The 26,286-nt window shown below is 45.4% G+C and overlaps 1 protein-coding gene across 4 annotated transcripts in view; it reads right to left on the bottom strand.

The window, feature by feature from the left end:
* Positions 1-19,258, bottom strand: part of MARCHF7 (membrane associated ring-CH-type finger 7) — a 44,548-nt gene extending 25,290 nt beyond the window's left edge. For 3 of the 4 annotated variants that reach the window (XM_088474801.1, XM_088474803.1, XM_088474804.1), the window contains exon 1: positions 19,121-19,258. The gene's annotated coding sequence lies outside the window, so the exon portion shown is untranslated. Of the gene's footprint in view, positions 1-15,363; positions 15,445-19,120 lie in introns of those variants that run through there. The other variant, XM_088474802.1, reaches the window with a different exon arrangement.
* Between the last annotated feature and the right edge of the window lie 7,028 nt (positions 19,259-26,286).

Raw genomic sequence — 26,286 nt, 5'->3', positions numbered from 1 at the left:
GACTGACATGAGTTTGGTGAAGATGCGGGGAGCCGAGGATAACCCGAACGGCAATGCCCGAAATTGATAATAATCCTTCAAAATGGAGAAATGCAGAAAAGCCTGGTGTGGTTCCCAAATAGGAACATGGAGATATGCGTCCTTGATATCCAGGGATAATAGGAACTCACCTGGTACCAAGCTCGCTATTATTGAATTTAGAGACTCAATCTTGAAACGATACATCTTCAGATACCAGTTCAAGGACTTTAGGTTTAAGATGGGCATGACCGAGCCATCCGGCTTGGGTACTACAAACAGGTTTGAGTAAAGCCCCATACCTAGTTGAAGTTCCGGAACTGGAACTATCACAGAAGATACTACTAGAGACTGGATAGCCTCCTGTAGAACCTTGGCTCTTTCTGCCTGTATTGGCAGACTTGTAGTGAAGAAGCGAGGTGTGTGGGGGGGGGGGGGGGGGGTGTCTCGAAATCTATTCGGTACCCCAGGGTAATTAGTCTTCGGATCCATGGAAGTCTGGTTCCAAACTCGTTGAAATCTTTGCAGGCGGCCTCCTACTGCAGATGGTCCCAGGTGGGACAGAAGAGTCATGCCACTTGTTTCTCAGCTGGTTTAGGCTCTGGTCTACGAGCAACCGTGTGTGGACGACCTCTACCTCTGCCACCTCTTGGTTGCGTGGGCGCACCTCTGGTCCTACCACGAAAGGAATGTGTCGCCTGAAAGGGATTAAACGAAGGTCCCGTGTAATTTCTTCTGGGAGCCGATGCAGCTGATGGGAGGAAAGATTTACCCCCTGTGGCTTGGGATATCCATTTGTCTAATTCTGGCCCGAACAGCATGTCGCCAGTGAATGGTAGACTTTCCACCGCACGCTTGGATTCTGCGTCAGCTTGCCAAGCGCGTAGCCAGAGGGCTCTGCGGGCCGAAATCGCCGAAGCAGATATGAGAGCACTAATCTGACTGATATCCTTTGAAGCTTCTCCCATGTAAACTGCAGATTCACGGATGTGGTCTGCTAGTAGACGTAACTCTGCTCTGGAATTACCTGAGTCCAATCCTGTAATCAATTGATCTGCCCAGGAAACCACCGCATTGTTAACCCAAGCGGTAACAAGTGTGGGCCTGAGTTGAGCACCCGCTGCTGTATAAATAGATCTCCAACTTACGATCTGACGGATCTTTTAGTACTGTAGCTCCCGGTACTGGGAGTGCTGTTTTCTTTGAGAGACGGGAGACAGACGCATCTACTGGAGGAGGGTTTTCCCACTTCATCATGAATGAAGGAAAAGGGTAACTAGATGAAAACCGTCGCGGAATCTGGAACCTCTTATCCGGCTGTTTGCAAGCTACCGAGAGCTGTTGCTGAAGTTGCAGCGAGAATGGAAAAACTGCAGAGCTCTTCGGTTGTTCGTTAAATAATTCAAACTCCTGTGATGGAGGAATTATATCCTCAGGTAAATTCAGAGTCTTTCTGACCGCCAAAATTAAAGATTCCACCTCGGGAGAGGTGGACTCTAACTCCTGAGGGTTGTCGTCCTGTAACGCAACCTCCAATTCCCCTTCTTCGGTATCCTCCATAGTAAGGAATTCTTCCTCCGACTCCTCTGACTGGAGAACAGTCGTCAGAGTACGCTTCGGTCTCTGGTAGGAAGTGGAGGGTGCGGATGCCGCTGTGCCCATAACCTGTACCAAGGTGTCGAGAGACTTAGTTAGCCCCGCCACCCAGGGAGGTTGAGACTTACGTGCCTCAGCTAACTGACGTTAAGTCTGACATAACGCCTACCATGTCAGAGGCCCACGGCGGAGCAACTGAGTCAGGAATAGCCATCGGTGGATCAATTGTTATACAAGCATCACATAACGTGGACCCAGTGGTATGCAGCTTAGATAGTTTGTGGTTAAACTTAGAACAGAAACATCTTTTGAGCAGCTTTAGTTTTGTTTGACATGGATAAACAACAGTCACCCAGACACACAGCAGTGATGAGAAATAAAACAGAAGGCTGGTTGGGACACATAGGAAGAGGTACCCCCTCCCACAGAATAGATTCCCTGCACTGACACCCCAGATATAAAATAATAAAACAAAAATAAATATGTTAAATAAAATAAATGACTTGCTGGAGCACAGCAGGTTGTGACCAGCTCCGTAGGCACATTTTCTAAACTGAGGGCTGGTGGGGCATAGAGGGGGAGGAGCTCCACACTTCTAAATTTTAGAGTGCCAGCTCCAGCTATCCACGCCTCTATACCCCAGCGTACGCACCTCCAGTGTCCCTTAGTGGATGAAAGAAATACCTTGTTCCTGCCTTCATTAAACTGCACAGCCCCACATACAATAATGTCTGATTGGTTGTTCTGCACAGCCAATCAGAAGATCTTGTATGCGACCCGCACCAGCACACAATAGTGGGTACACACTAAATGATCTTCACGACTTGTCGTTCCAATATGACAAATAGTGCAGATATCGTTCTAGTGTGTACCCATCATAAGAGTACAGCTGCAGCTATAGCCACTGCATCTGAAAGACTTATGTAACACTGAGTAGGTGCCTTTCACAACTACAGTGACCCCTGGGAGCAGCAGCTAGCAAAGTGCCACACTTGAGCCCAAGGATTAGTGGACCGCAATCAAGCAGATTTTTGGCTTGAAGATACAGTTAGATACCAGAGGAGGTCTCATGAAAGTATCTTGGGGCAGGAGATTTAAAGATTAAATCCCCTACCCACCTGGGAGAAGAGTAGACTGCCTCTCCCTATGTGGAAATACTTTGCATGTTTCCAGTGTGAGGCTATATGCCTCAAAATGATTTTGTTAAAGGGACAGGAGCAGGAAATACATACAGTTTAGACATCTAAAAGATTAGGTAAGGATCTCTATGAGCAAAATATGAACTATTAAAAATCACATATGCTGGGTGAGTGCTTAGTACCTTCACCTGAGTAGTGTCTTAAGGAAATTTTAATGGAACTATCAAACATTACTTTCTTCTAAGATACTTGCACCTGCTTCGTATCCTGTAACCATTAGAAGTGCAAATGCGTTTTCCAACTTCTGAGCTGAGCCCAGTTTGAGACCACCAACTGGCTATCTACAAAAGCAGCTCTGTTCCATAGCAAGCTGTCAGTGAAAATTAGCAGTCACCATGCAGGATGGACCAGTTGCTGACGTAGGAACATGGTGGTGGCAACCATTAGTCCTCTTATGACACAGTAGGAGGAGTTTGTAATAGGCATTTACTGACTATAAGAAACTGCTGTAGAAAATATACTTGCAGTATAGCATCTGGCAGAGTAAGCACATCCAGATCTATACAGTGGGGTTGTCTAAAATGTGGTCAGGCAACACAAGAAGCACTGTGTAGTCAGTGTGTTAATGGTATGCTCTCCGTCCAGGGAACTGGCTGATTCTACCCTGGTCAATCGAGCAGCACCATATAGTGTTATACCCCTTTTCCACTAGCCTCAAAATCCAGAGTTATTGCATGTGAGCGCACATCAACCCGGGATTTTGGCAAGTGGAAACTGCTCCACCCAGGTCCATTCACCCAGGAAGTCAACCCAGCTAGCTAGAAGGGTAATCCCCAGGAAGGACCCAGGTAAGGCACAGTGTAAACTGGTAACCAGAGTCATCCGACAAGGGACCAGTTTACATCACTAGGAGACTCATCTCCAAACTCCGGCACTGCACCCGTGTGCACAGCACAGATCCAGGAACAACCCGGATCGGCGCCGCAGTGGGAAAAAAAAAAAAAAAAAAGAAGAAGATCTATGCCGGGTCTGACCCAGTTTGGAGCCATGTTCCAAATCTCAGGTCAGAAAAGCGGTAGTAGTAAACACCCCTAACCTGCCTGCATTGGTACTGTATGCACCTTACATTCTTCGTTAGGCCAGGTAAACACCAGGAGACATAATTGACAGTATATTGTTCTGACACAAATACATCGTCCACATCGCCTAGTGTGTACCCTTAATTGCGCATCGTGTGTTGTAGTGTTCACTCTAGGTCCGGCGCAGGGCACTCTGGTGCCCAAAAATGGGGTGTGCCGGCACTTACGGACGTGCTGAGCTGCCCTCCAAGCTCTCCCTTCTGTGTATAAATGCTGGGCGCTCTATTCACCGGCGGTGATAGCTACACAGCAGTGTTCCCCACCCGCAGGCTGTTTCAGTGGTGCGCCGCAAAAACGCGCAGGGTGCATACTGAAATTGCCCTTTTGAAACTGGGCAGGGCGCCACGCTAAAACAGCCTAGCGGGAACACTAGTGCTGGCATACCATCTGATGTGCTGTACGTCAGATGGGATGGCATGCAGTATGTAAGAGTATATCACGTGGTAGTACACCGGATCTTGGAGTGTGTACAGCCACCTGAAATATCCTGCCATAGGACGTCGTGTCGGCTGGGATTACATGTCGTTCTGAGATGCACCAGGCCTTACAATACAGGCTTCTAGATCGCGAACAAACTGTGTCAAGTAAGCCATTGGAAAGGTTTTATTTAACCACCCAATTAAAAAAAAAAAAAAAGTGTTCACACTTTAAAAGGCACCAAGTAGGACGCTTTCACTCCCCCTCTGGAAGAGACAGTCAGAGGAAATTTTAAACAAAATAAGTTGAGCAAAAAAAAAAAAAAAAACCCTCAACCAAGTGCTAAACTTGGCAAGTTTATCTAGGGCACAGGCGTATAAGTGATACTGAGAAGGTTTGTGTCAGTTTCAGGCTGCTCTGTACAGAACATATTGCATCAGCCCTTTGTAGGCTTCTCAAATGCGTCAAGCACTAACCAGCACAGTTTGCTACCATGCTGTAATCACTACTATAAGAAGCATCCTGGCTTCTCTTCACAGCCTAGAGCAGATGTTTTGTGGATAATGTTCACTCAGACAGACACTGTTCTATATATTAAAGACAATCCAGAAACCCCGATACTCCTCACCTACAGATAACACTCAGGAAGCACAGAATTTTACCTCCTGATCAACAAACTATGAATTTACAGAAAGGCTTTTCCTAAACTAGTGAATTAGGAATTTAGTCCAAATGGACAGTATGAACCAATTCGATTTTATTTTTTGTTAGCGAAAGACGCCACTGTTACAGCCATCACTTAACTAAACACATCAGTAGTGCAGCATTGTGGATAACTGCCCACAAAGTAAACTCAAGTCTCTGACACTCTTTGGGCAGCTTACAGGAACTAGAACACATTCATTTGAGCAATCCCTATATTGCGAGAATGTGGTGCTTAAATACCCATGCTGCTTTTTATATATTCCTAAAACTAATCATCCACCTCCATAATAGAACTAAAGTCGCCAGGACCTCTGTAGTTGTGTCCCCTTTAGAAAGCAGAGGCACAGATATGCAGCATAGGCAGTCAATAGCCGTCATATACAGACAATTAGGTTGTCACCCTAATGCAGCAGAAGAGGCAGGGCTCCACTGCACCCTACGCAGCAAATCACGTTCCGTTCTGGAGAGCTTAGTCATAAAACCTTAAAGACACCACAGAATAGGATGTGTGGCCAGGGACTATGATGACCACAGTTGCTTGTCAAAAGATATTAATGTGGTCTGAATATATAGCTAATGTTATGCAAAGTATGTATGTGTAAGTATGTACAACTTTAAACAGGTTATATTTAATAGGTGGCACTCACTGAAATAGTTCCTTTGGAGCTTCGTCAATGGGCATTAAGTCCAGGCACTCTGCCAGTTGAGGATATGTATATGATTAAGGAGGTATTGCAACTTTCAGAGGGGAAGATACAATTGTTTATAGCTCCCATCTAAACTGCATAGGAGCTATTCAATTATTTGGACATGCCCTGCACTGGTAACATCCAATGCATGCTTGCACCCTAATGCACAAGATCTGTGTTAAGTGGCTTCTCCCGTGGCAAGTGCCGGGCACACTGTAGTTAAGGTGCACTCACAACCATAGTTAAAGCCCTACTTTACGCGGATTACTGCTCGCATCTCAGGAGGGTCTGAGCAGAAATACATCAATAAGTGCAGCCTCTGGGCTGGTCACCAAAAACAATTGAATAGATCCCAGTTATTTTGTACGGGAGCTACACTACCTAGAAACAAATGAATCGCCCCAGATTGTTCTGTGACATAGGTAGTCATATGTAATTACCCTGGTCTCCGCAAAAGGTTTACTGTTAATAAATAAATGTTTGTTCATTTTAACAGTTTCTTATATAGTGCAGCGTATTCCATTGTGCTTTACAATTTGAATCAACATTAATAGAGCAAGACTGGGTTGTAAAAGACAGACAAAAGGCAAGAGGGCCCTGCTCGCAAGCTTACAATCTCTTTGGTTAAATGTACAACAGTGTTTAGAGTTGTGTGGTTATTATACACTAAAAAAAAAAAAAAAAAAAAACTAGTTACTGTGTATTGCGATTTTAGAATTTCCTGTAGAATTGAGGAAGCATCTAGCTTGGTAATCATTACAGTTTGAATTCAAATAGTGTATTCGATTAGGTGTGGCATCGTAGCCTATTTGCAGGGGCTTATACTACCTTCTCTGTATCGGCAGGATGAATGCAGTTGGTACATTGTGGTGAACAGAGTTCAAATCGAGTTTTTGAAGGCATGGTTTCTTAATGCTAAATATTATATGCAAGTAGGTATACAATCATTCTTTAGATTTGCAATTTGAAGAGTAAAAGGGACTAGCCCCTGCCAAGATGGGTGGATTGGATTTTGCATAAAAACAGGCCTCTTGAACATGTGTTTAAAGCAGGTACACACCTTAGTGTTCCCGCTAGTCTGTTTCAGCGGGAAGCAGCACCCTGCCCGATTTTAAAATTTCAGCCTTAAGAGCCCTGCTCTTAAGGCTGCGCCCCGCTGAAACAGCCTGCCCTCAGCTGTCCCCACCCACGGGCAGAGATATCCCACAGGTGGGAAAACTATGAGATATGGTAAGAACTTACTCTTGTTATCCATTTCTACGGTCCATAGGGTTCCACAGGATACCTTGGTGTATAGGCAATGGCGGCAGACATCGGGCACCTCAGAGTTAATTTTTCAGCCTCCCAGGATGCACTGGGGTCCCTCTCCTATACCCCGCCCCCAAGCCAAATCAGTTACATAACAAGCCATAGTCTTTCTTCTCCTCCGGCCTAACAAAAGAATCACATTTCTTCGTAGAAATAGAGATAAGGGTAAGTTCTCACCATCTCATTTTCTACATCAGGGTCCATAGGGTATCCACAGGATACCTTGGTGATGTCCTAAAGCAGTATCCTTTAAGGGTGGGGATGCTCCTGTGCTGAAAGGAGAATCCACCGCCCGAAGGAAACATCCTGAGAGGCAAAGGTATCAAATGCATAATACCTTAAAAAAAGGTATGGACAGAAGACCACATGGCTGCCTTGCAGAGCTGAACAGCAGGAGGCACCACGATGAGCTGCCCACGAAGGACCCACAGACCGAGTAGAATGAGCTTTAACAGAGGATGGTACAGGAAGGCCCACATGAATGTAAGCCTCAGAAATCACCATGAGAATCCACCCTGCCAAAGTTTGCTCAGTGGCAGGCCAACCATCCTTACGGAAACCATAGATGACAAACAATGAGTCTGACTTCCTAAATGAATTGGTACGGTAAACAAATTTAGAGCACGTACCACATCCAAGGAGGCCTCACCAGCTGTGAAGGCTGGGGAATTAAAGGCCGGCACTATAATTTCCTCATTAATGTGGAAACTAGATACCACCTTAGGTAGGAAACCAAAGTGCGAAGCACCGCCCTGTCCCTATGAAAAATCAGAAAGGGAGGGCGACATGAGAGCCCTCAAATCTGACACCCTTCTGGCCGAAGCAATGGCCAGAAGAAACAGTCTTAGCTGCAAGTCATTTTAAATCCACTGAGCCCAGTGGTTCAAATGGCAGTCCTTGGAGAGCCCTCAGGACCACAGCCAAATCCCAAGGAGCCACTAGTGGAACAAAAGGAGGCCGAATATGAAGTACACCTTGCATAAAGGTGCAGACATCAGGAAGAGTAGCAATCCTACGCTGAAACCACACTGACAGGGCAGAAACTTGCACCTTCAGTGAAGCAAGGCGAAGACTGATCTAAATCCACCTGTAGGAAAGCTAAAACTCTGGATATCCCAAACACCTGGAGGTTCATAGCCTCTAGGGAAACACCATTCAAAGAAAGTATTCCACACGGTGGTAAATTCTTGCAGATGCAGGCTTCTGAGCATGCTGTTAACTACAGAGCTAGAAAAACCCCTGGACCTTAAAAGGGCTGTCTCAACAGCCACGCCGTCAAAGACAGACGACTCAGGTCTGGGTAATGGCAAGGACCTTGAGACAATAGGTCTAGACGTTGAGGTAACAGCATCGGAGTGTCTATGGAGAGACTCCGAAGATCTGAGTACCAGTTACTTCTGGGCTACACTGGAGCCATCAACAGGAGCGCACCTCCTTCTTGTTTGAACTTCCGAAGTACTCGAAGTGAGAACGGAGGGAAGAGGTACTCAAACTGGAAGGTCCACTGGACCGACAGAGCGTCTACCAGAAGAGCCTCGTCTCTTGTTGACCTGTACACAGTCAGGAGACCATGAGGTTCATCTCTGTAAGGCCCCACTTGTTCACTAGGAATTAAATCACCTACTAGTGAAGAGACCATTCCCTTGGATGCACGTCCTGACGGCTGAGGAAGTCTGCTTCCCAATTGAGGACTCCTGATATGAACACTGGAGAGACAGCTGGAAGATTGCCTTCCACCCAAGTCAGAATGCAGGGCACCTGTGTCAGGGCGGCCTGACTTCTGGTTCCTCCTTGGCGGTTTATGTAAGCCACTGTGGTGGCGTAGTCTGACTGGACTTCCACGGGATTTCTGTGAAGAACTAGTCTAGCTTGCTGAAGAGCTCTGAATACCGCTTGAAGTACTATTATGTTTATTCGGAAGAGCAGGATTCTGCCGTCAGCCATCTTCCCTAAAGTAGTGTGGACCTGTCACAGCCCCCCAACCTTTGAGACTGGCATCAGTCATCAGGAGGACCCAGAGTTCCAAAAGGGGAATCCCTTGTTGAGGTGGGATGTCTGTAGCCACCAGGCCAGAGAAAGCAGTCCCTCTGGAGAAAGCACCATTGTCAGTGTCTTTATCCGATGGGGCAACCCATTCCATCTGGAGAAGATCAACTTCTACAGAGATCTGGAGTGAAAACTGGGCATATTATACCATAGTTAACCTCGACACCATGGATCCCAGTAACCTAATCGCCGAGTGAAGGGACACTCGGCGACTCTGAAAACAAATATGAATCTTTGCCTGTAACGCAGAGATCTTTTCCTCTGTCACAAAGATCCTTCGTTGTCTGTGAGGAACCACTTCCAGTTTATCAGCCAGGTGAGAGTCTGCAACACAGATATTGTCCGTTGCAGATGGCCCTGAAGTACCCCCAAAGACCCTGCTAATAGCAGAAGGTCGTTCAGATAGGGTAACAGGTGGACTCCCTGCATTCGCAGGTGGGCTGCCATAACCTTGGTAAACACCAGAGGTGCCATGGAAAGGCCAAAGGGCAGTACCTGAAACTGGAAATGTTGATTGGCCACTGCGAACCTGAGGAACTGCTTGTGAGCTAAAGCAACTGGGACATGCAGGTAGGTATTCTGAATGTCCAAGGACACCATAAAATCCCCAGGCTCCATAGCCAATATGATGGAATGCAGGGTCTCCATCCTGAACCAAGGGACCCTCAAAGACTTGAGGTTGAGAATAGGCAGTTAGGAGCCATTGGGTGTCAGAACCAGAAAGGGGTTGGATGTAAAACCCTGTTCCTCTCAGAGGCAATGAAAATGGCACTATAACCCCCGCTTGGAGCATAGTGCCCTTCTTTCTGGAATTCTAGGGCCTTGTCTGATTGAAGGCCTGTTGTGAAAAAACGGCTGGGAGACAGTCTGCATAAGGAGAGGGCATACCCGTGAGAGACCACTTCTCCTATCCAAGTGTCTGTAGTAGTCAGATACCAGCACTGGGCGAACTGAAGAAGTCAGCTTCCCACCCTGGTGTTCCCCAGGGAGAGGCCCGTACCGTCAGAACTGTTCTCTGGACTTACCCTGGGCCCAACAGGGCCAAAAAGGACCCTGAAGGAACTTGGGCCGATAGACATGCGGATTTAGCTGCTACCAAAGTGCTCACAAGTTTTTCCCAGATCAGGGCCAGAGGACCTCACCATTGAAGGTTAAGCATTCCAACCCTTTCTTTGAGACTGCATCAGCTCTTCAGGAACCACAGGGAGCGGCGCGCTGCCACGGAAATTCTAGAAGTGAGGAGACCTATAACCAAGGCTGCCTCATTAACATATGGATCCAAGGCATCTGCCCCTTGTTCCATTCTCTGGCTACCCAGCTTAGTCATAGCTGGTCTGGAAGGTGCGCCCCCCCCCCCCCCATAAGGGAGTATATGGACTTCCAACAAAGTACCACTTTGCAATACGTAGCATTTGAGAAAACACGGGCAAGTTTGCAGTACTCACTAGGCATGTAATGAACTACAGGAAATTGATAACCTGCAGCCAACATTCCTGTGATATCACTGACGAAGGGTATTCTGCAGAATACCCTTAACATAAAAATTGTGCCCACGAAATCTTGCATTTGCGAAAAGGTCTCGCTTTGGTGACAAAGTATTGCTTTGGCGAATCCCAGACCGCCTACCTAGCGTGGCATACACTTGAAACTTCATCGCCGAAAAGTAGGCGAAAGGGCGCAATATGCGGATTCTGCCTAAAGCTTGCCCAATGTTGGGGAAATCCCTGCAACATGGACTGGAGGTAGTAGTCAGTCTCTGTACAAAGGTAAAGAGACACTACTGTGAACACCGTGAACTACCAGGGAGGGAGAATTAGCAGTTCCTCCTCACGTACCTGCCTCGTAATAGGTAGAGTGGAGCAGCAGGGTGTATGTCATACCTGCAGGAACAACCGCATGGTAATATACCCAGTGCATGCTGTGTGCTAATGCGACCACATAGCATATACATACATATAAGCACACACATTATAGTAGTAAAGCAAAATACTAGTCTAGTCCTGTCTGATGCTTGTCAAGCCACAGGAACTTACTGCATAAATATGGCAGAGTGCAATACCAATTCTCACAAATAAATATACTATATAAATGTGAGAAACCCTCAGTGTTCACATCACCCTCCGCTAACAGTACTGAGGATGTGGAATGTTTTAGCTGAGGATAATAATCACGTTCACTCTCCGACATGATGAGTGTAAACGAGCAATAAGTACCCTGCAGCACTGCAAGGGAGAGAAAAACAGGGATAGTAAAATGGCTGTCAGACAGCACTAGCATATAGTCACTAACAATGCAGAAATAAATAACATGCACTACAAGCACTATGATAAACTACTACACAGAGCCTGGTAGGAAACAGTGCCGCATACACTTACCGCATCGAATGAGAGGTATGCGGGGGACCCGGACCGCGATGCCCCCTGTATCATAATCCAGCAGCGTTCGCCACTTTTATAAAATGGCCGCTGAGGTGCCGATAGGAGACAGGCCCAGGAGAGGAACGCTGCCACAGCCCGCCAGGCCGCTGTGGAAAGGCACTGTGCAATGGAGGAGGCACCGCCTGTGAGACAGGGAAAGCACACCCCCCCGGCATGCTATTCACCCCTGGGACACTGGAGCATTTTCCATATTGCTGCAGCCCGCTGTCCCTGGTGGTCTAGTGGAAGCTGAGATTCGGTACCTTGCTCCACGCGCAGCTTGTCCCCAAGGAGCCCCCTGCCTAGGGACATACAAGACTGAATCGGCAGTAACCCACCACTTACCTCAATCCCCATGAATCCGGCCACAGTCTGGAATACAGTGGCTCCACTAGCTGAGACCCTGGTACCCGCCAGCATCCCCGGATCAGTACCGGCATTCTGGCCCGGCGGGGTGAAGAAGCTACAGCATGGACCTCTAATTATCTTGTCCATACTGCCCGCTCATATCGCAGCAAAAGCTGCTGGAAGAAACTTCAGGGGTTGTCCAACAGTCCCCCTCTGAAGAGGTGATCCGACTCAGAGCCGGGCACCTACGAAAACAATTAACTCTGGAGGTGCCACCATCGCCTATACCCCAAGGTATCCTGTGGATACCCTATGGACCCTGAAGTAGAAAGTAGCAGTTTAGCGCTCACAGTGGTTGATAAGATTCCGTGCACACAGCATCTATTCAGAGTGAGGGGAGAGCTTGGGGCAGCCCAGCATCTCCATAAGTGTTAGGCATGCTCCCTAGAGGAGCCCAGCATCTCCATAAGTGTTGGGCATGCTCCCTAAAGGGTGCACAACATGATGCCACACTGCTCCTTCTCCTGGACAGCACCCTGACTGCTGTTCACCCTAGAGCAGTGGTTCTCAAACTCTGTCCTCAGGACTCCAAACGGTTCTGGTTTTCCAGGTGACCCAGCAGGTGCACAGGTGTATTCATTACTCATTGACACATTTTAAAATAGATTCACAGGTGGAGCTAATTATCTAACTTGTGCTTCAGTGAGGCCACTTGGAAAACATGCACTGTGTCGGGTCCTGAGGACAGAGTTTGAGAACCTGTGCCCTAGAGTGAACATTACACCCGACAGATTTGCCAACGGCTAGATCAGAGCTCAACTAATCTCAGCCGCCATGGCGACTAAGGTTTTCCCCCCCCCCAGCAGGGATGATCCAAATTTTATTAGCAGGCGCCCAACTCCCCGCAGCAGCTCACCCCTGAGCTCCGGTGTCCGGCTCCCCCCACGGGCACTATGGGAGAGACGTCATGATGTCTCTCCCATAGTAACGAGTTGCGGTGCACGGCAGCAGACGCAGGATCGGGGCTTAAGTATTCCATTTTTTGTGTGCGCACGGCACTATTACAGGGGGGCTTACTACTAGGTTGAGGGGCACGTGTGGTGGTCTATACAAGCTTTCATATTTGGGTAATGGACGATTGTCTGGCTCCTAAACTTTTAAGATGGCTCCTAGATTTTACAAAAATTTGTCGAGCCCTGGACTAAATTAATTCGGAAGACCAAAACAATCCCCATAACACCAGATGTGGAGTGTACACAGTAGAAAATTATTGCTTTGTTTCAAACAAATCACCTGGACTTCAAATCATTGAAGTGACTTTATATGCAGAATCGGGATGATCTCCGTACACACTACAAATTACGAACGATGCCTTGCCAATGGGACAAACATAGCGGAAGTCAATCCGATGGGTTTTAGACTGACAATGAAGCCCTGGTGCTGTATACAACATACAATTATCGGCCCCATCAGACAGATACAAGCATGTTGGGCTAAGAATTGTATAGTGTGTAGCCAGCTTAAAATCTGATTTCTGAAGATAATCTATGCTGTATATTTCCAATACTTTCAACGTAATTATCTATTCAGGACATTTTAATGGCGCCAACGTCCATCTACATGCTTCCAAGACGCCTCCACCTGCTTGTATCCTGTGGCTTCCTGATATGCGCCAAATGTTTCAGTCCTCCGGCTATCCGGAGTTTGAGCCAAGTGTCTCCGAACTCTCCTTTTGCTCCCTACAGTAAGTGAGCAATTGGCCAGGAGGTGCTACAACAGAGTGACCATACATACCCAGAAGTAAGTGATATGAGGGGGCCTGTTAGTAGTAGGGACTTAATCTTACAACGCAGAACAATGAATCAATAACAGGCACTTAATCATGGCGAGAGGCCATAACTATACTCCTGGAGTGGCAAAATAAGTCCATTCAGTTCACCATCACCATGTACTTGCTGGTGGAGTAAATCCATCCAATAACCGGGTGTTTGGGGAAAGGCTCAAGTATAAGAATATAATTTTTATATCCGGTAAAGAATGGAAGGATTGCTTTTTACTTTTGTATAAAAAGCTTATGCCACTTTTATACAAAGTGGTATTTGAAGGATGCCTGTAAAGCTGCATTACCACGAGGTAAAGTTGGTAATGTAGTGGCTTTCACCTCCCTGCAGCCAGTGCTCTTTCACTTAGCTTACAGCTTGGATAAAAGTGGGAAGACCAAACATTTACCAATCGAGAGGTTTCGGCTTGCGATCGGTCCTCACAAATATACCCCCTTCTGGCGACATTTAAAGTAAAGGGCTTACCAAAATTTGTATCCCTACTTCACGACCACCTTTTGCTATGTGTTAAGCTGGAACACAGGGAGGGATATCAGCCAGATATGTTGTTTCTGATGTAGCCGGTAACGACATATCGGCCGGATCGCTCCGTGTGTACGCCAATCTGCACGCTCCCTCGGTCCTTTGCGATATCTTCTGGTCGGCCATGCTACATGGTCAACAGAACGAGAGTTTAGTCCTTCATTACACTGTTCTGACGTGTACCACGGATATGATATGTCACCCGCCGCATCGTCCAGGTACACATCACTCCCGTGTGTACCCAGCTTTAGTGGTTATGTTAAACACTACTATGCGAGTATGTGAAATGGTGCATACACGGTCAGATTTAGCAGGACGATAAACGATAACCAAGTTTACCGTTTATATAGTCCATTTTTTAGTCCCTTCCAACCCCCAAACGCCAGACTATGTGCGGGCACGGATGGTCGATAACCATCGCTCGAGCATGCAGTCCAACCAGGTTGATATCGACCAGGTTACTATATGGTCCCGTGATCGTTGATCGCAGGTAGTTTGGGGTTGGTGCTGTGCTGGATGTTCGATAACGATCATCCAGCACATGCAGGACGATCAGACAACGATATCTTTATCATAGTCTGAGTTGACAGTGTGTATGCCCCATTAGTTTGTTTAACATTTGTTACATTTCAGGGTGCTTGACACAGAAGTGAAAATTTCTATTTGTGTCAATGGACTGTAAAAGCTGCTCAGTTAACTTTTTACACATGTGTCTGGTTTAACAAAGATAACTCATTTTGTATAGGCCAGAGGTAAATAGTCAAAAGGGTATTCAAGATCGCTCATTTTCACTGTAAATCAGACGAGACAATTCTTTAGGAAATTACTACAAGACCTTAGCCAAAAATATATAGTATTCCAGATTATAAACAAATAGTTGTTTACAAACCACTGCTACAACATACACCCAGGTCAGACACCAATTACATTGCCCAAGCACTTCTTTAAAAACCAAGTCACAGTATGTTCCTGTTCCTCAGCCCTAATGCTGTATTTCCTGTTAAGGCAGCAGTCTGACAAGCACGGTCTAATAACCACATATTTGATATGGTCGTGTGGAGCGTTTACTGAAATTATTTTCAGACAGAACAAATTCAAACATACTGTAAGATGTCAATGACAAAATGAAGATTTCCTGCCCTAACCCCCAGAAAAGCCTGTAATGTTTAGGAAATTACCAGCACGAAGTCCTAGAACAGATGTCTTCCTGAGTCTCAGAAGGGCAACAGGATTCTCAGGAATGGGGCGGCGAGTTAAATATAAACAGCTCCCAGACTGAGCAAGCGCACAGCTTCCTAGACTCCAGGGTAGGGATAGGCTCCTCTCTCTCTCTCTTTGGACATTTGATCTCTTACAGAAGCTTCAGCATGAACACACAAACAGCCCTTTCTCTCCCTCAGAGTTTACCCATGGATAAAATGGGGCCATGAGCCCTGTTAGTCCCATAGTAGGGGGGAGAGGTAAAAATCTAACATACTTGTATGCTCATAAAAGGTAATGAGGACAATCTCTGGCAACTTCATAATATGGTAAAATTAACTATAGTGTCTGTCCTCAGGAAGAATATAACAGAATAAAGGAAATATCAATGACAGGCAAGCTACATCTGCAGCTCTCATAGTGCCCAGGCTGATCGTGAAGTTTAAGCCGGGTACACAGTGATACAATGTCGGGCTGATATGCCGTTTCATGACATACAGGTGTGTCCACATACATCTATCCTCCGTGCGCTACACAACGCTCGCGCTCCATGTGACTCAGTAGCGCCAAGCGTCTTTATGTGAAACTTTTCCCATCAAATGTGTCTTATTCACACAGCGATGCGGATATTTAATGCCCATTTCCCTATAGATTGTAAGCTTGCAAGCAGGGCCCTCTGACCTATATGTCTATTATTAACCTGTTATATTCTATAAATGTTTCCAATTGTAAAGCGCAACAGAATATGCTGCGTTATACAAGAAACTTAATAAATAATTTAGCACAAGCAGCTTCTGCTGATTACAAGGATATGCAGCATGCCCATGTTCTGTGTGCGACTGCCGATGTATCTACATGTGAAACACTACGTTACAGCCGCTGATACCAACGTAGCATTTCACATGCAGATATAACCGCAGTCGCACACATAACATATTCATGCTGAATACCATTTTAATCAGCAGAAGCTGATTGTGTTAACTATTCACATCACTGTGTAAATAAGGTGTTTAAAAAGGTAAACAGTTGCACGGAAAGACGCTCGGCACTACAGAGTCACGCATGGCGCAACTAGAAGGGCTGTTTAGCGTGCAAGGAGGCTAGATGTAAGGACACATCTGTATCGCCTACATTGCTGAGTGTGTATGCATGATTGCACTCAGTCACCAAGTTTGATGTGCTGCATGTCAAACCTAGCGATATCGCTAGTGCATTAATGAAAGAGGTAATGGTGACGCTCAGTGGCCGTTCACTGGATGCACAATCACTGTTCATGTTCAGATGTGCCAGTTGCTTCAGCGTGTACCCAGCCTAAGTCTATATATGCACAGGTGCTATATTGCCAGTATAGCCTAAGGTACTTTTCAGCACATACAAGGAAGGAACCATTGTAGACATTGCTCATTGATGAGGAATATTTACACTAGTAGCAGTCACTACAAAATGACACAGAATCATCACTTTAAAAAAGGCAAAGTGACCATTGTAGCCCCATGCCTTACAGCACAGAGCTGCCAATAGGCTGGGTACACAGGAGCCATATTGGCCAGATGTGTAATCTCCAGTCGAATTGGATCTGCATATCATCCCGATCGCTCAGTGTGTATGGCCAATCTGCGCACTCCCGTGGTCACAAGCAATCTCGTCCAGTAGACCGTAATGTATGGTCAACCGGGCAATATAACATGCTGCGCCATGCAAGGTAATAAAGGACAGAACGGGGGCTCGTATTACATAGTTCCTAGGTGTACAGCGGATACAATATACATCAGCCGCGATATCAAGGTACACAACGCTCCATTGTGTAGCGAGCTAAAGTGAAAAGGAAACTTTTTTAAAAAAAATCTTTTTATTGAACAGCAATAAAGCAAACTAAAAGGAAACTATTTGATAGGATAGGTCGTTAGGCAGCCTATGAATTTGCTAGGAACAGTATTTAGGCACTTAGAGGATCGATAGTCACATATTGGTGCAGATGTATGAAGCTCTGGAAAGTGATAAAGTGCAGAGTGATAACCGTCCAGCCACTCAACTCCCTACTGTCATGTTAAAGGCTGTGTTTGAAAAATGTCAGTTGGGAGCTGATTGGCTGGTCGTTTATCACTCTCCACTTTATCACTTCACAGACCTTCATACATATGCCCCATTAGCTCTTAAAGACCTGAAGGGTTACAGTCTGTTTAAAGGTGACTGGTTCACTTACAACACACATACACACTTATTGTTTTGGTTTTTTTCAAAAAGGTGCCTATTTATGAATTGCATTTGAGCACAAAAATTAACATTCCTTATAATGGCAAAAAGTTGTGGGTTTTGGGGAAGGGGTTATGCAGGAAGAGGCCCATTCCAGGACAGACAGAGATAAGAAGCAGTCAGTACAAACGTTAATCACTATGTTTTCACCACTGATGGCGGTGGTGAGAGTTGCCACTGCCAGGTTCTGTCCCAGCAGTATTTAAGCACAACCAGTAACAGCCAGAGGGTGCTTTTTCCATAGAACAGTGTGTGCTAACCCACCTAAAGATGGCATTTAGTACCAGAGGCACTCTGAAAGCAGGTTTTCAGAACCTTGTGTTTACAACTGCAATGTCCGCATACAACAGCAGCATTCTACTGTGTTAAGGTGCCTACACACAGAATATTTTAAACAATTTTGACATTTTTTACCAACTGGAACAAAAAGTTTAAAATCTGCATTGTGTGTACACGGCATTGTGCAGTGCGCACTCCCGTGGGGTCATCAGCCACATCGCCTGACCTTTTGTAAATACAGGAAGATCAGGCAATGCTGCTGACTATCTAATGCAGCAGTGGTTGGCATATATGCACTGTGTAAATCAAGCAGACATGGCAGTTCCAGTAAGATTTACCAGGCATAAACGATTATTAAATAGGCCCATAAATGAGAATGACAGCCTGCAGTACCTAAGCAAAATAAAAAAGGCACAAACATTTCACATTTTTACTAAACACAACTAACACAAATAGTAGTAATCTGGTATGTGGGTCAGAGAACAGGAGAGACAGCACTGGACTAACATGGCAAGGAGGGACATAATCAGACTGAAAGGTTTGGGAGATCTCCTGTACAGATTATGGTAGCTATTAAATAATTACATACTTCTAAGGAACACAGTTGTGAACCAGTGCTAGACAGTTGTCTGCAACTGCCCAGATCAGGGAGGGCACCAGAATAACTAGGGAATGCACCAGGGATAGGATTTATACAGAACGCTGATGGGTCCCAGCCATGCATTGCCCTCATCTGGTCAGTAACCTGAGCAAAAGGGAGATATCTCTATACTACAGGGCAGTAACCACCTGTGCCAAGGTCAGAGCACTGCACTGTAGCTGGGTGGGCGACTCCCAGGTAGCAGACAGGAGGTGCATCCATAGGTAGGTGGGCAGCAGCAATGCCCCACGGGTTACTGCACAAGGTGCCCCTGCCAATAACAAGAAAGAATAAGGCGCACCTCTCCCAGCATGACACAGTTAGCCCATGAGAGGTTAGGGTTCCTCCCGAGCCCTAGATCGCTATGACCAATGGCGGAGGGAGGGGGCCATGCCACTACTTCCCTTAGCATCACCCCCTGGCACTGCCACCCTTGCTCTCACAATGTCACCCTCCTGCCGTTATTTTTTATTTGCTATAAAAGGCTCCATACACCAATACAATAAGGAGACAGGACCAGCCATGTACAGCTGCTGCAACCCCATGCCCAGCCCCCGCCTCACCTCCGGCCCGCAGTATCCAGTCTCCTCCTGCCTCGACCCGTACGAAAATGGCGTCTTCTTTTTATTGTGCACGGGTCCCAGCACGCCGGTCAGCTGACTTCTGCTGCTCGGTTTCTCGCCGCCTTCTCCCCCAACACATACCAAGACGTCATGACGAGGCAGATCCGATTCCGGGCGCTGCTCGCCTCGGCCCGGCCGCCATGTTTGTTGTGGGCAAATGCCCGGAGCAGGTGAGGTGGGTGTCTGAGAAGAAGAAAATAACACGGTGTGCAGCATTTGTCTGTAGAAGGAGGTGTAGGCGAGATCCAGATGTCGTGGAACTAATGTTCCAGCATGAGATACGCAGATGGACATGCTTGCCTGAGAATGGTATTCAGCAGGGGCTTAACAGTGCACAATACACATTTGGAAAGAGCCTGGTGATAAGGTTGCAGGTATATATTCACTTCAGCTAAAAGTACTTGACGTCATCATTCACTATCCACGTGGACATCCATAGGGAATAGTAACCTGTGTGGAGCAAAGCGAGCCACCATGTCCAAGCGTGGAGTACAAATTTCTACTATTGGTGGCCAGATATTACATTTGAGACAAAACAACCATTTTCAGGGCATGGTACCGCATTTCCGCCATCACTCAACGTCATGGACGAGTCCATTAGCTGAAGGGGATCTAGGCACAACCCTGGTAACAGTGATACTTTAGCCTCTTGGGCCTTTGCTCTGCTCTGAAGGGTTTCTAAAGTCGGGTACATACTAGACGATGTGTGTACTCAACGATGTTGGATGCGGGGGTGCGGGTATCGGTAAGTATACACACTTGCTGATGTCGGCAACGGCGGGGGAGTGGGCCATGCTGCATTCAACAGTATGGCATCGCTAACGATATCCCCAGATTGGACTGTATGTACAGACGACTGGGGATATCATTAACGATTCACAGGAGCGCGCATCGTTCGTCGGTAAGTGCATACACACTGGACGATTTGAACAATATATATCGTTCAAAGATATCTTTATCGTTCATATCCATCGTCCAGTATGTACGGGGTTTTAGAGATCGGAGGAGGCATTGTCTAGATGCCACGGCCACACCATCCTCAGCACAGGTGCATAGTCTTTACCATACTTACTAACTTTGGAGAAGTGAGGTCCGGGGAGATGTAGGTCCAGGTGGAGGCTTGATGCAACAAATCACATCATCCAGGCCCAGCCCCTTATACCATTTTGCCACAGTGATTCACTATAAATTGTGTTATTACACCCCCCCCATTCCATAGAAAATGGGAGGGTTGCCCACGCTTCCAGGGCTTGGAAAACTTTTACCCATATCCGTGAGTCTCCTGGAAGTGGCTATGCCCCTTTTAGAAGAAGCTGTGTGGTACAAGGTACTCAGGCCACTTTTCCTCAGCAGCACAGAACTTCTCGTGGCAGATGCCAAGAATGTCTCCTTTCCCTGCTTTTATTTAATTTGGCAAGTGACCCCCTTCTATGCTTACCTGCAAAACGATGTCCAAGCTTAATGTAGCTATGTAAGCTGGTTTTTCTTACTATTATCCGTTAGGAAACGTGTATATACAGTCGGGAATAAGTAAGATTGCCTGAATAAGAGTTTAAATAGTTTTGATGGACGATTTTTTCTTTTTCTTCTTTTTTACTATGTACTAATTAACTAAATGTGTTTATAATTCCAATATAACGAGTGGGTATTTTAGACTTAGGCTGGCCACACACTAGACCAACTTTCATCCAACTAGCCATCTAGTTGATTGGTTGGAATGAAAATCTGGTAACGTATGGGAGTAAATGATGATCAGCAATTTGCTCCTAAATGCCAGAAAACAGATGAAAATGGTCGTCAGACAAGTTTGTTAAATATTTGATCTAAACAATTTGGTCAAACAACAGTTTTTGTCAATTTTGGGAGCAAATTGCTGATTGTCATTTGCTTTCATACCTTACCAGATTTTCATTCCAACCAATCAACTAGTTGGCTGGTTGGATGTAAGTTGGTCTAGTGTGTGGCCAGCTTTACTGCTTACCCAAACACCTATACATTTACTCCTGAGGAAGCTGGGGGAACCATACCCCAGCGAAACGCGTTGAGAAGCTCACATCTTGAACTCCCAGGATTAACTGTATGCTTTCTTGACTAATTTACAAGCCCATCTGGGCAGGATTGTGACGTTAAAAGACTTTTTGGTGGATAACATCTCGCAACCTAATTAATGCACGGTGGATGCTAAAAAGAAACTTTCCACGGACTGGTAATCTATATGCTGCTCAATTTAATCCTTTGGACAAACAGAGGGGGTCCTATTTCCAGTATAAGTAATTTGGGAGTTATATTTTATTAATTTATCTATATTCTTGTGTAGTATGTGATTGCATCTATATATGTTTGTGTAAGCATGCATGCTGAAATTTCTTAATTGTGCACTGAGGGCCTGATTCAGACCCGGTCGCAAGCGCTGATCGCTCGCAACCGGGTCGATGGTGGCCCAAAGTGCATGCGCACGACGGAGCCAGCTCACTGAACACAGGAAATGTCTGTCGGCCGCGCTGGGCATACACTGCCCGATGCGGCCGACAGTTACAGGGTAAATATCGCATCGGACGGGCATGCTGGACAATCCTGCATGCCCGACCGAGCAATATTTAACCCTCGGTCGCCCACACACACGCTACAGTTATCGGGGCGATCCGCCGATATCAGGCGGATCGCCCCGATAATTGTACCGTGTATGGCCAGCATTAGTCTCTGGCTCACAGCAGTGTACAGAGGGATTTTTCTGTGTTTCTTTTATAGATAATCACTCCCTTTCATGTGCCCCTTTTAACTTATAATTTGATTGACTGACTTCCATTTTCTACATTACAATTAAAAATTAGGCCTGCTTACAAATATTTTGACACCTCATTTACCCCTAATCACCCCTAAATGGTCCCAATCTCTATGATATCGTGCGTATTCCTTTATGCTGGCAGACATGTTCTCCAACATTTCAACCCCTTCCCCTATCAGCAGAACTGAATATATAAACACACTAGGTAAGAAATAAAACGATTTGTGGAAACTTACATTTACTAGTCAAAATTAATTGTTGACTGAATGTCCCCCTTCTATATCTAGGAATAATCATAACTGGAACAGTCAGCTTCACTAAGATTTACTAAAGCTGTGTATCGCGCAAATAGTGGAAACAAATACCTGTGGTCCAGAACCCCACCCGTGTCCACGCCGCCACGATCCATGCTTCCGGCCACAGCCTGCCCTGTCCCCGCAGTGTGTGTCATATCGGAAGTGATGTCACCCAAAGCACGTCCGCAGGTACAGAGGAATCTAAATGCGTACAATTTAAGGACCTGTTTCAGACTTGCTCGCTAGCAAGCGATCGCTCATTGCTGGCAATGTTTGCATGCGCATAGTTCGCAGTCCGCGTGCGTAAACTAGTACGAGCGATCTGGATGCGCTCGCTCGCCCTGCAAAGACAGCCCAGTGGAATGAGTGACAGGAGAGGCCATATGTGGGTGGTAACAGGAGCAGGGTAGTAGTAACGGGGGAGTGGAGTTGTGGACGCCGGCGTGCCTGAGTGTTTAAACGCCGTTTCAGAGGCATGCATAATTAACAGGCAGTGTCATAGTACACGTCACCTGGTTGAATTATACACTGAAGGGATTGCAGTGCTTGCGGGCAGGTATAGTCAACATCAAGCCCTGCAAGCACATCTGATGGTGCTCGATGTACCAATGTTTTCATGCACTTCCTGGAGATGACGTGCGCAAGTGGGAGTCTTATGAATGGCTGGTGGGCGTCTACTAACTCAAAGTAATCGCTCGCCAAGACATAGTGGGCTTGCTAATGCCTTGCCGAGCAATCGCCTGCCTTGCTGGGCGTGCGCTGGGTTTGCATATGCTGGGAGCGAGCGATCGCATCTAGCGAGCGGCTCTGAATCAGGCCCTAAATACGGTACAATAATGACTGTCTGCAGGCAACAGTGAAGCATGGTGGAGGTTCCTTGCAAGTTTGGGGCTGCATTTCAGCAAATGGAGTTGGGAATTTGGTCAGGATTAATGGTATCCTCAATGCTAAAAAATACAGGCAGGTACTTATTCATCATGCAATACTATCAGGGAGGCATCTGATTGCCTCCAAATTTATTCTGCAGCCGGACAATGACCCCAAACATACAGCCAATGTCATTAAGAACTATCTTCAGCGTAAATAAGAACAAGGAGTCCTGCAAGTGATGATATGGCCCCCACAGAGCCCTGATCTCAACATCATTGAATCTGTCTGAGATTACATGAAGAGACAGAAGGATTTGAGAAAGCCTACATTCACAGAAGATCTGTGGTAAGTTCTCCAAGATGTTTGGAACAACCTCCCTGCCGAGTTCCTTCAAAACCTGTGTGCAAGTGCACCTAGAAGAATTGAAGGAAAATGGTGGTCACTAAATTTTGAATTAGATTTATCTTCTGTTCATTCACTTTGCATTTAGTTAATTGATAAAAATAAACTATTAACACTTCTATTTTTTAAAGCATTCTTACTTTGCAGCATTTTTTCCGCACCTGCCTAAAACTTTTGCACAGTACTGATTATAGTGATTGAACATCAATAGTGGCCCATTTGTAGTTATCTTTCCACACAAAAGTTTTCATATGGTTCAGTACACTGGTTATTTCGAGGTCAGTTTTTTCACATGGGGACTCAGAAAAACATCCACATATTCTGACAGATGTGCCATTAGTGAATCTAGACCCTGCTATTATTGGTCTGCCGGGTGGATTATTATTGTGCAGAAGATATTGGTATTCATCTAATGGCATATCTGTAATGGGTGCTGGGTGTGCGGTGCACATGAGTCCAGGGGGGCCCACACTGCACACCCTGCGCAGATAAATAATTATACTTACCTCTTCGCAGTCTTCAGAGGTCCAGGTTGGCGCTGTAGAGCAGTAAAATTCACAGGGAAAATGGCAGAAGCTATTTTCCAGGTGACTTGCGCATGCGCAGTAGAGATGTCCCTGGTAAGAACGCGCAGGCAACATTTTCCGGAGACCCGCATGTGCGCAGTAGGTTCTGACACCAAGCCAAAATCTACTGCGCTGCCAGAGAGGAGGGGGCCCGCACTGAGTCTGCACACGGGCCCTCTCCTCTCTTAAAACGGCCCCTGTATTCATCCTTAGTTATGATATCAGTATGTAGCCCATATACCAGAATTTCTCTGAGTTCAGTTAGCAACTCCTCTTTGGGGTCTTTAGGTTGGGGTTTGTATGAATTGACATCACTTAGTAACCTTTAAATTTCAAGCATAAAATAGCACATGTAAAATTTATGGTAGCTGTAGCAATACATCACACCTACAATTAGGCCCATCAAAATTAAACTTGTGTGTTCAAAAATATAGCATCATTAGGGTGCCACGATTAATAGGAGCGCTGTGAGGCACTATGTTGTTCAGACACTATTATAAAAAATGTAACTAAAACTTGTGTTAAAAATATATAACGTCATTAGGGTGCCACCATTACTAGGAGTGCTGTGAGGCAATGTGTTTTGTGTTCAGGCACTGTTATAAAAAAATTAAATAAAACTTGTGCATTAAAAAATATAATGTTATTAGGGTGCCACCATTACTAGGAGTATGTGTTGTTTGTTCAGACATTGTTTTAAAAAAATTTAAATAAAACTTGTGTGTTAATAAATATAAGATCATTAGTGTGTCACCATTACTAGGAGCGCTGTGAGGCAGTGTGTTGTGTGTTCAGACACTGTTAAACAAATAAATAAAATTAATTGTGTTTTTAAAATATACAGTCAGGTGCATAAATATTGGGACATTGACAGAATTTTCATATTTTGATGTGGGAGGCACATATAGAAACCGTTGTAATTCCTACACCGTTCACCTGATTTGGATGTAATTACCCTCAAATTAAATCTGAAAGTCTGCAGTTAAAGCACATCTTGTTTGTTTCATTTCAAAGCCATTGTGGTGGTGAATAGAGGCCAAAATATGAAAATTCTGTCAATGTCCCAATATTTATGCACCTGACTGTAATGTCATTAGGGCGGCACCATTACTAGGAGCCCTGTGAGGCACTGTGTTTTATGTACAGGCACTGTTATAAAAAATTAAAATAAAACTTTTGTGTTAAGAAATATAACATAATTAGTTTGCCACCATTTCATTAGGAGCTTTGTGAGGCACTGTGTTGTGTGTTCAGGCACTGTTATAATTATTAAAATAAAACTTGTGTGTTAAAAATAGAATGTCATTAGAGTGCTAGCCTTATACTAGGAGTGCTGTGAGTCAGTATGGATCAGTCGATAGAAGAGCAGGAGCAGCAACCCAATTCTAGTGCTGCGGCTGCTGCTAGCAGTCATGATAGTACTTTGAACATTTACTAAAGGTGGTCCAGGGGAAATAAAGTTTAAGAACACCTGAAATCTAAACAATATTTCACAATGTTAAAGAAAACATCACTTCTAATAATAAAAAAAAAAATTACTGATGTAAATTGGCAACATTCCATACACTACATGCAGTGACAAGAAAAGGCACAGGTCTCCCTTTGTGAGTGGTGGTCCTGCTACTGATGTTTCATGCACTAGAATGCCTATTGTGGAAGCTGGGGCCAGAAACAGTCAGGCATCTTCTGAAACCTTACATCCAACAGCTTCTCACTTTAACAGGGGTATTCAATTTGGAGCGAAAATTTCGGAATCGGCAATAAATTATCGCCGATGACATTATTTTTGCCGATTTCAATTATCCCCGTATTCAATTTCAAAGACTTTTCGCAGGTTCGAAAAGTCTTTGAAAAAAGATGGGGATAAGTTTTCACCACTGAATAGGTGGCAAAAAAAAGTGCAGAATTGGGGTTTAGGGGTGCAGGCTTAGGAAAAATAGCCTGCAACCCTGGGAATGTCATTTAAAAATAAACTGTGTCAAAAAAAGTTTAAAAAAAAAAATTAGGGACACCCCAAAAAAATTATTTAAAAATTGGGGTGAAAAAAAAAAAACTGGAAAAAGGTGTTTCAAAATAGGTTCAGGGCTATGCTGCAAGTATGTGGCAGGTGTTTTCTAGAATAGGCTATTAGCGGCAGGTGCATTTTTGCAGAATTTTTTAAAAATTACTTTAGGGACATAAAAATAT

Source organism: Taudactylus pleione, unplaced genomic scaffold (genome assembly GCF_031769625.1).
Source record: "Taudactylus pleione unplaced genomic scaffold, aTauple2 ptg000156l, whole genome shotgun sequence".
In the NCBI taxonomy this organism is placed as follows: Eukaryota; Metazoa; Chordata; class Amphibia; order Anura; family Myobatrachidae; genus Taudactylus; species Taudactylus pleione.
The sequence above is the reverse complement of the archived record's forward strand: the minus strand, read 5'-3'. Positions and strand labels throughout refer to the sequence as shown.